Below are 10,468 nucleotides of genomic sequence, written 5' to 3'. Positions count from 1 at the left end.
AGGTAGTCTGTTTTTGAATAGTTAGCAGCATTCACCTATAAAGCCATCAGGAACTGGTGTTTTGTGTATAGGAAGATTTTAAACTACTAATTTAATTTATTTAATAATTATGGAACCATTCAGGTTTTCTACAGCTTGAGTCAATTTCGGTAAATTTAATTTTTCTAGGAGTTTGTCCATATAATTTAAGACGTCCAATAAATAAGGTCATTTATACTATTTTCAGTATAACTGGTGCTGGAGAAGACTCTTGAGAGTCCACTGCACAGCAAGGAGATCCAACCAGTCCATCCTAAAGGAAATCAGTCCTGAATATTGGTTGGAAGAACTGATGCTGAAGCTGAAGCTCCAATACTTTGGCCACCTGAAGTGAAGAGCCAACTCTTTGGAAAAGACCCTGATGCTGGGAAAGATTGAGGGCAGGAGGAGAAGGGGGTGACAGAGGACGAGACGGCTGGATGGCATCACCGACTCAGTGGACCTGAGTATGAGCAAGCTCCGGGAGATGGTGAAGCACGGGGAAGCCTGGCGTGCTGCAGTCCATGGGGTCACAAAATCGGACACGACGGAGTGACTGAACAACACCATGCTACTTTTATATGATCCATGTAGTCTGCGCTTCATCTCTCATCATGCCCTTTCATTCTTAATACTGATTATTTGTGCTTTCTCTTTTATCTTAATTAATCTTGTAAGAAATTTGTCTAATATTTATATTCTTTTCCAAGGATCAAGTTTTGTCTTTGGTCATCCTCCTGTCTGTTCTCTGTTTCATTAATTTCTGTGCTTGTAATCATTTGATGTCTTTGGGTTGATTCTACTGTCCTTGTTCTAACTCTTCAAGTCAGATACCTAGCTTATTAGGTTTGATCATTTCTTACTCGCCAGTACAAATATTTACAGCTATTAACTCTTCTCCAAATACTGCTTCGGTGCCATCTCACAAGTCTTGATGCAAATATTTTTGTTATTGTTCACTAATAAGTATTTTCTAATTTTGGTTATGATTTCTTTGGTGGTTCATGAGTCATTTGGGTGCCTGCTTCCAAGTTTCCAACAGTATGAGCTTGTTTTGGTTATCGTTTTGGTTATCAACATCTGACTCTGGACTGTGATCAGAGAATAGAGTCTGTGTACACATGGTGCTGGATGCTATGATCACTGCTCAGGACGCCTGCTGGGATGAAGGACTTGCTCCCCCGGGTGCTGAAGGAGCTGTCCAGAAGGTGGTCCTCAGTGTCAGCCTTGGGAGGCAGAGGGTGGCATGGGCTAAAGAAATTGCCCTGCCCCACCAAGATCGTGCCTCCTTCTGGCTGACTCCAATCAATGTGGGAAGATAAAGGGCCCTCCCCCAAGCCAAGAACCTAGAGGACAATACCCGTTTCAGAGCTTTCCATGGAGTCAGCCAAGGCTTCTGTTAATAGAGCACTGCAGCTCAGTGCCTCCTGCTATAATCAGCCTGGTTTTCCCTCCCCTCCTCACTGGTGCCAGTCCCAAGAGTGTTCCCTAATAATAAACTTCCTGAACCCTAAGCTCTGTCTCAGAGTCATGTTCCCAGGAGATCCAAACTGCAACCCTAATCTTTGAATTTTGTTGAGGTTACCTTTATAGACTAGCATCTTTTCTAAACATTCTATTCCTGCTTGAAAAGAATGTGACTGGGATCCCATAGTCTACATATGTCATTTATATTAAATTTGCACAATTATATTAATTGTGTTCAACAGATGTCACATGAGATGTCACTTGAGATGGCCTAAGAAATATCCCGTTACGAGGTGGCTACGTCTCTACTCCTGTTCTCCCTGCGTTTGTTTATATTTTTTGCAGCTCTGATATTGTGGTTCAGTTGCTCAGTCGTGTCCGACTCTTTGCGACCCTATGGACTGCAGCACGCCAGGCTTCACTATCTCCCTGAGTTTGCTTGAATTCATGTCCATTGAGTCGGTGATGCTATCATACCATCTCACCCTCTGTCACACCCTTCTCCTCTTGCCTTCAATCTTTCCCAGCATCAGGGGATCTTTTCCAAAGAGTCGGCTCTTCACATCAGGTGGCCAAAGTACTGGAGCTTCAGCTTCATCATCAGTCCTTCCAGTGAGTATTCAGGGCTGATTTCCTTTAAGGTAGACTAGTTTGATCTCCTTACAGTCCAAGGGACTCTCAAGAGTCTTCTACAGCACCACAATTTGAAAGCATCAATTTGTTTGGCACTCGGCCTTCTTTAATGTCCAACTCTCACACCCATACATGACTACTAGAAAAATCATCGGCAAAGTGATGTCTCTGCTTTTTAATACACTGTCTAGGTTTGTCATAGCTTTCCTCCCAAGGAGTAAGCATCTTTCAATTTCATGGCTACAGTCACCTTCTGCAGTGATTTTAGAGACCAATTAATAAAATCTGTCACTGCTTCCACTTTCCCCCCTTCTATTTGCCATGAAGTGATTGGACAGAATGCTATGATATTAGTTATATATAAATTAAGGACTGTTGAGCTTCCTGGAAAATTGAAGCATCCATCTAACCCTGTCTATCTAAGATCTATCTAACCCTATCTTATCTCTAATAATGTTTTTCTCCCTGAATCTCTATTTCTATCTTATGAATACAGCCTTAGCAGCTTTCTTTGAGTCAATATTTGCCCAGTAAATTTTTTCTACACTTGGACCTTTAAACATTCTGGTCCTTATGTCTAAAGTTTATCTCCTGTCACAGAGCATAATCCAGATGTTTCTAAAATCCAGTCTGATAATCTCCTTTAAACTAAAGACTTTGGTCCTTTTATATATATTACTGATAGCTTATCTTACTACGTATTTTCTATTCATTCTAATTTTTCTTGTCCCCAGCTCTCCTTTTACCTTCTTTTCAATCATTTGTGATTTTTTAAAAATCACAAATTAAATCACAAATTTATTGATTTGACTGGGTCTTAGCAGTGGCATGTGGGATCTAGTTCCCTGACCAGGGATCAAATCCTGAATTGGGAGCCTGGAGTCAGCCACTGGAGCACCAAGGAAGTCCCTCATTTGAGATTTTTAATCTTCTTTTCCTTATCCTAATTTTTCTAACTGTTTGGAACTTGTCCATGCTATAACATTTTTTTTCCTGCTTACCCTAGCCATTTTAATAGTGAGCACTTAACTAACAACATCTAAGCTTAATCAATGTATTTGCCTTCTTCTCAAGTACTTGAAAGAATTTGAAAACTTAAATTGTGGCCATTCCTTCCAAAGCTCTATGGTGTTGTTCAGTGCTTTAGCACTGGCCTGTTTGTCTTCTCCCATAAAGTAGATATTACTGTGTGTGTCTGAAGTCACTCAGTCGTGTCCAATTCTTTGTAACCCCATGGGCTGCAGCCCTCTGTCCATGGGATTCTCCAAGCCAGAATACTGGAGTAGGTTGCCATTTCCTTCTCCAGGGGACTTTCCAACCCAGAGATCGAACCCAGGCCTCTTGCCCTGCAAGCAGATTCTTTACCTCCTGAACCACCAGAGAAGCCCTGTAGAATGATGCAATTCATCTTTCTCAGTGTCTCTCCAAATATTTGCCAATATCTTTGCCCATTTTACCTTATGTATCTGGCCTCTTTCCCTGGAATAACAAATAAAATTATCTGCCTGAAGTACATTACATTTAGAATTTTCTTTCGTGAGGCCTTTTGGTGGTAGTATCTCATAGTTTTTTATTCATCTGCATATGTCTTAATTTCTCCCTTAGTTTAAGATTTTTTTTTTTAATGTGGACCATTTTTAAAGTCTTTACTGAATTTGTCACAATATTGCTTCAATTTTATGCTTTTTGTTTTTTGGCTTTGAGGCACGTGGGATGTTAGCTCCCCAACCAGGGAACCGACCTGCACCCCCTGCCTTGGGAGGCGAACTCTGGACCACTGGGCCACCAGGGAAGTCGTTTGCCTTTATGCTATAGAGCTCTAGGCCCACAGTGGTCTTTTCTCAGCACACTGAACACGCAGTGCCACTGTCTCCTGGCTTCCATCGAGGACAGTGAGGTGCTTGGCGTACCTCCAGAGTGGATTTACCCTGGAGTGGATTTATTTGGAGATTATTTTTTTCTCTGATGCTCTTAGCATCATCCCTTTTTCTTTGATATTCCACAATTCTGCTATCAGGTGTCTAGATGTGAATTTCTTCTCGTTTACCTTCCTTGAGAGTCACCGGACTTCCTGGATCTGAGGTTTGGGATCTGTCAATACAACAGTTCTTCAGAATTACCAGCCGTTATGTCCTCGTTGCCTGTCCCTGCATCCTATCGTCTCCGTCTAGGGCTCTGAACAGATGTACCAGAGGCCCTGTCACTCTGTTCTTCGGGATAACTCCTGTGGCTCAATTGGTTTACTAATCCTCTCTTTGCCTGTATCTAATCCACTGAGTTTGGATAAACTCCCTGAGTTGGTGATGGACAGGGAGGCCTGGCATGCTGCAATTCATGGGGTCGCAAAGAGTCGGACACGACTGAGCGACTGAACTGAACTGAACTGAACTGAACTGAATCCACTGTTCAATCTGTCTGTTGAGTTTCACGTTACAAGTCTTAACATTTCTCATCTGTTTTCTTTGGTTTATTTTTAAGCCTGACTGTTCATGACAGTCTCATTCTCTGCTGGTGCTTCCAAAGCTCTCTTTCATTTCCTTAGAAGCACAACAATAGTTGTTTGAATTTGCTTCAGTCTGCATAGGACCATTTCAAATCTAAAGGCTTAAAAGTTGTGTTTCTACCGTCTCTCATTCCTGCTGGTTCTCTTTGCCTCCTTGTGGAGTTTATTATTATTTTTCACTGCGAGCTGCTCCTTTTCTCTGGAACTGTATTTGTGGACATTCTATACGGTTGACATGTGGTTCAATTCTTCGAGGGAGGCATAGAGTTTGCTTCTGCCAGTTGACTAGGGGTTCAACCAAGCAACGACCAATTTAAATTCTCCAGTGGAGTTTGTGTGAACCACACAAGTAGCATGAATTCAAACTGAAAAGCATGCAAGGACCAGCTTGTGATTACAAACTCTCAAGGGAGATTCTTTTTCTTTCCCTTCTCTCAACCCAGTGTCAAGGTCAAAACAGGCAGCCTTGCTTTCTCTTCTGCAGGGTGAGATGTACTTTTCACTCCTTCCTCACCCTCTGGCCATAGCCCTTGGACTCTAACTTTGAAGGGGGTCTCACACCAAATCCTGCCCTCGAGTGGTATCCAGTGTTTATCTCCTGTTCCTGGCATTTCAGCAGCTACAGAAACAGGTCAAAGAGCCTCACCTCCACTTCATTTTGGAGATCCATCATTTCCCAACTTTCACGCCAACTCAGCAATGTGTCAAGAAAGAAGTTTAAAAAAATATTTTATCCAGCATGTTAATTATAACCAGGGGAGCTATTAAAGGCATCTAATCTGGCAGAGCGCCAGGAACAGAAGTTGTCTCTGAGAACTTTCCAGAACTTGCTTTGGCCTTTTCAGCCTGTTTGCCTCTATTAGCACAACGACCACAGCCTGTAATGACCCGTGGGCTTCTTGTGGTGGTTGTGGGGGTGGCTGTCGTGTTATTTTCCCCTCAAGACCACGGGTTCCTCCAGGGCCAGAAGGAAGGGCAGTCTGGTGTGCTCAGGCCTGATGTGAGCCTGACATATTGTGGGCACCTGAGAAATGCATTGAGAAAGTTGAATAAATGAATGAACAAACCAATCCTCATTACAATACCCAGCCTGCTTCATCTGCACAGCCTGTGAATTTCAAGTCCAACCTGCGCCCTGCCTCACGGTTTCACTCGGGGGTTGGGAGAAAGGATAACATTTGTGCAAGACATTCGTGTGTCACTTGCGCTAAACCCAGCTGCACCTGGGTGCTCAGAGCTGCATTTCAACCAGGATATGGTCACAGAAAGTTTCAAAACTGACCAGTTTAAAAAAAAAAAAAAGGTTTCATGCCACAAAATGAAAATATTTCTTGCCAGCTGGAAACAAACCAACCACATTTTGGGCCTGTGGGTTTCAGCGACCCTCCCAAGAAGGCCCGGCCCATGGGCGTCAGAGCCTGGCAGAAAACAAGCTGGCCTGTCTGATGGAGCACCGATGCTTCAGCCCTCGTCTCTCTTAAAATGGAACGGATCCTGGTACCTAAATATACATGGGTCTTTCAAAACCTTGCTGGTTCCCCCACCTACCTTCACACTTCTGACTCAAGGGGGGAAAATAACCCACCAGCAATTCATCTTCCTCAAGGACCGCTGCCAAGCTTATATATATTTTTTCACAGCCGAGTTATTTCTGATCTCGGTCCTGGCAAAAAGCAATACAGAGCAACCGTGGCTGGGAGACATTTGGAAGCCGTGCCAAGTCAAACAGTGTCTCAGAGTCTACGTTGGATCCGCCAGCCTCGTGAAAGTGTATTTTAACTTGACGGAAAAACACCTAAAAACACTCGCGATGTAAAACCAGTGAAAATGAGGGTCAGAAAGGAAAGTCTCCCAAGCTGTAATGTGAAGCAGTCACTCGGCCCCTGAACACAGGGCCTCAAGGTTTAGGAGGAATCACAAAGGCACAGCGCTAGGGAGGCCCCGGTGTCAGCTGCGTTCAGAGGTAAAAGGCAAGCTCGTGAGTCGGATAAAACCGGGTTTACGGGCTTCCTTCCTCTCCTCAGCTTCGTGACACCGAGCAAGTCACTTCCCAGGAGTCTCCATTTTCTGAACCTAAGAGGTGATGCTAATAAACCTACCTCATAATGTTGTCACAACAGTCAGATAAAAGTACATATGTAATTATATATAATCATGGTGTTTATCGAGTTTGAGAGCAGAGTGGCTAAGGGCAGGTGGTATGATAGATCTGCACTTTCACTGTGTATCTACACTTGTGAGATGGTGATGATGGTGGTGGAGGAGAAGGAACTGAACTGAGAAAGGAAACACATGATCAAAGTTATTTTTTAAAACAGGGACTGGGACTTCCCTGCCACTCCATTGGTTAAGATTCTGCACTTCCACTGCCTTAAAGTTTGATCCGTGGTCAGGGAACTAAGATCCTGCATGCTGTGTGACCAAAAAATTAATACTTTTTTCTTTTTAAAGGAAGGAAAAAGCAGGGGCAGAAGCAAGATGGCAACCTGGGAGAGCTAAGGAGACATCATCCCTCCTGTATCTGCCTTTGCTTTTTTGCTATTCTTTCTAGGATATTTCTTCAAGTTCAAAAGATTGGAAGATTTCAACCTTAAAAAAGTTACAGATTTCCAATTCTGTGTTTTTCACCATTGCCCACTTCTAATACTGTGATCATACTTTCCATACTACTGTTAACTAAATATCTAACATGGTCTCATGTTCACTCAGTGCCCTCGTATATACCTTTTGGCTTCTGCTTTAGATCGACTTTGTGAGGTAATCTAGGTATACCCATTTTGCAGATGAAGAAACACAGAGAAACAAAATGACTTGTCCAATTCCAGGAAGTCCCACCTCCTGGCTTGAGATCTGCCTCCCTTGTGGGAAAGTCAACTGGCTTTTCTCATCTAAACCATCAAGTTCACAGTTGCCAAGGCCAGGTTCTGTGCTGACTCAGGGCACTCAGTGAGGAACTGGCCCACTCCTTATCTTGAGGAGGCTTGCAGGCTAATATGCCAGAGACATTAAAGAAATAAACAGGGGCTTCCAACAGATGACAGATTCAACATCTGCACTGGCATTTTGCCTCCCCTAACCCCATTAAAAAGACAGCAAAGGGACCCTTTGAAAGCCAGAACCAAAGAAAAGTGGAAAGGATGGGGGCAGAAACAGCAACAACCAAATTTAAGAAGCTGAAGAGCGTATGCAAGACTTCGCAGGTGAGGAAGCTGAATGCTAAGCTGGTTAAAACCAACTGAATTTCATCAGTGAAGTTAGAACACAACCTCACATCCTACACAAAAATAAACTCAAAACGGCTTAAAGACTTAACTATAAGACATGACACCATAATACCCATGGAATAGAATATAGGCAAAAAGTTATCTGACATAAATTGTACCGATAGTTTCCCAAGGCAAGTTTCCCTTAGATCAGTCTCCCAAGGCAATAGAAATAAAAGTAAAAATAAACAAATGGGACCTAATCAAAGTTACAAGCTTTTGCACAGCAAAGGAAACATACACAAAACAAAAAGACAGTCTGTGGACCAGAATAAAATATTTTCAAATGATGCAATTGACAAGGGTTTAATTTCCAAAATATACAAATAGCTTATACAACTCAATGACAAACAACCCAATCAATAAATGGGCAGAGACCTAAATAGACATTTCTCCAAAAAAGACAAACAGATGGCCAAAGGCACATGAAGAGATGCTCAACATCACTAATTATTAGAGAAATCTGCAAATGAAAACTACAGTGAGGTACTGCCTCACACCAGTGAGAATGGCCATTGTTAAAAAAAAAGTCTATAAATAACAAATGCTGGAGAAGGTGTGGAGAAAAGGGAACCCTCTACACTATTGGTGGGAATGTGAATTGGTACAGCCACTATGGAAAACAATGTGGAGTTTCCTTTTAAAAATTATATATAGGGTTGTCATATGATCCAGCAATACCACTCCTATGCATGTACTCGGAAAAAACTAATTTGAAAAAATACATACACCCCAGTGTTCACAGCGCACTACGTGCAATACCCAAGACATGGAAGCTATTCCACGTAAATGTTCATTGACAAATGAATGGTATATGTAGGCAATGGAATATTACTCAGCCATAAAAAAGAATGATACACTGCCATTTGCAGTGGATGGGCCTAGAGATTATCAAACTAAGTCAGGATGAGAAAGACAAATACCATATGATCTCACTTACATGTGGAATCTAAAATATGACACATGTAAAACAGAAACAGACTCACAGACATAGGAAACAAACTTGTGATTACCAGAGGGAGGGCTAGATTAGGAGTCTGGGATTAGAAGATATAAAGTACCATCTATAAAACAGACATACAAAGTCGTACTGTACAGCACAGGGAACTAGGCTCAATATTCTATAATAAACCATAGTGGGAAAGAATATGGAAAAGAAAATGTGTGTATATGTGTGTAACTGAATCACGTTGCTGTACATCAAAAACTAATGCAACACTGAATCAACTACACTTCCATTTCTAAAAAGAACTCTTGGAAACCAAAACTTAGCAGAGGTTTGAACAGAGTAGAAAAGCTTGACTTACAAATCTGGAGAAATATTCTGGAAAGTAGAGCTAAAGAACCAAGATGGAAGTAGGAGATTCTGGTTCACTTTATGTGTCAACTTGACTAGATCCCAGGGTGCCCAGTATTTGGTTAAACGTTATTTCTGTGTCTGTGAGGGTGTTTCCAAGATGAGATTAATATTTGAATCTGTAGACAGAGGAAAGCAGATTACTGTCCCCAAAGCGGGTGAGTCTCATATAACTCTCTGGGGGCCTGAATAGAATGAAAAGGTGGAAGAAAGAAGAATTTTCTCTCTCCTCGAGTCTCATATAACTCTCTGGGGGCCTGAATAGAATGAAAAGGTGGAAGAAGGAAGAATTTTCTCTCTCCTCTTAACTGCTGGAACTGAGAGATCCATCTTCTCCCACTCTTGGACTGGAACTGACAGAACCAGCCTCTGAAGATACATCACCAGCTTTCCTGGATGTCCTGCTTACAGACAGTAGCCTATATAACTTAGCCTTCATACATTCATGAGTGTAAATAGGTAGATGGATGGATGGATAGATAGACATAGAACGAATAAGATGTACAGGTATAGATAGAAAACCAACAGTATATAGAGCTAGAAATAAAAATAAAGACGGATCCTCCCAGCTCTTTTTCTCTGGAAAGCCCTGAAACTAACACAGTGGTGGTGATTCAGTTGCTAAGTTGTGTCTGACTCTTGTGACCCCCACGGACTGCAGCCCGGCCAGGCTCCTCTGTCCATAGATTTTTCAGGCCAGAATACTGAAGTGGATTGCCATTTCCTTCTCCAGAGGATTTTCTCTACCCAGGGATCAAACCTGCCTCTCATGTGTTGCAGGCAGTCTCCTGCATGGGAGGCAGATTCTTCCCCCACTGAAGGGTACTAATACAGGAGGAAAAACAAAGAAGTGGAGCAGTCCAAGCGGTATGACATCCAATTAGTAGAAATTCCAGAAACAGACCAGGGAAAAGGAGGGAAGCAATTCATCAACCACTTGGAGAATGTTTTAAAACAAAAGGATCTAAATGTATCAATTATAAAGACCCACCAAGTACCCCTCTGGGCAAAGAATAAAAAGAGACTCATACAAGGGTACATCATCATGAAACTTGAGATGCTGGGACAAAAGAAAATCCCACAAGCAGAAAAGGGTCACATATGAGGCTCCCTTTAGCTTTGGGCTTCTCGACTACGCCAGCAGCTAGCAGGCAATGCCTGAGAAATGCTGAAGAAGTTACTTCCCAAGCTAAATGTCTTTACCCGGACAAGTGATCAATCCAACAG

The sequence above is a fragment of the Odocoileus virginianus genome, chromosome 23 (genome assembly GCF_023699985.2).
Source record: "Odocoileus virginianus isolate 20LAN1187 ecotype Illinois chromosome 23, Ovbor_1.2, whole genome shotgun sequence".
NCBI classification, from domain to species: Eukaryota; Metazoa; Chordata; class Mammalia; order Artiodactyla; family Cervidae; genus Odocoileus; species Odocoileus virginianus.
This window is presented reverse-complemented; position numbering follows the sequence as displayed.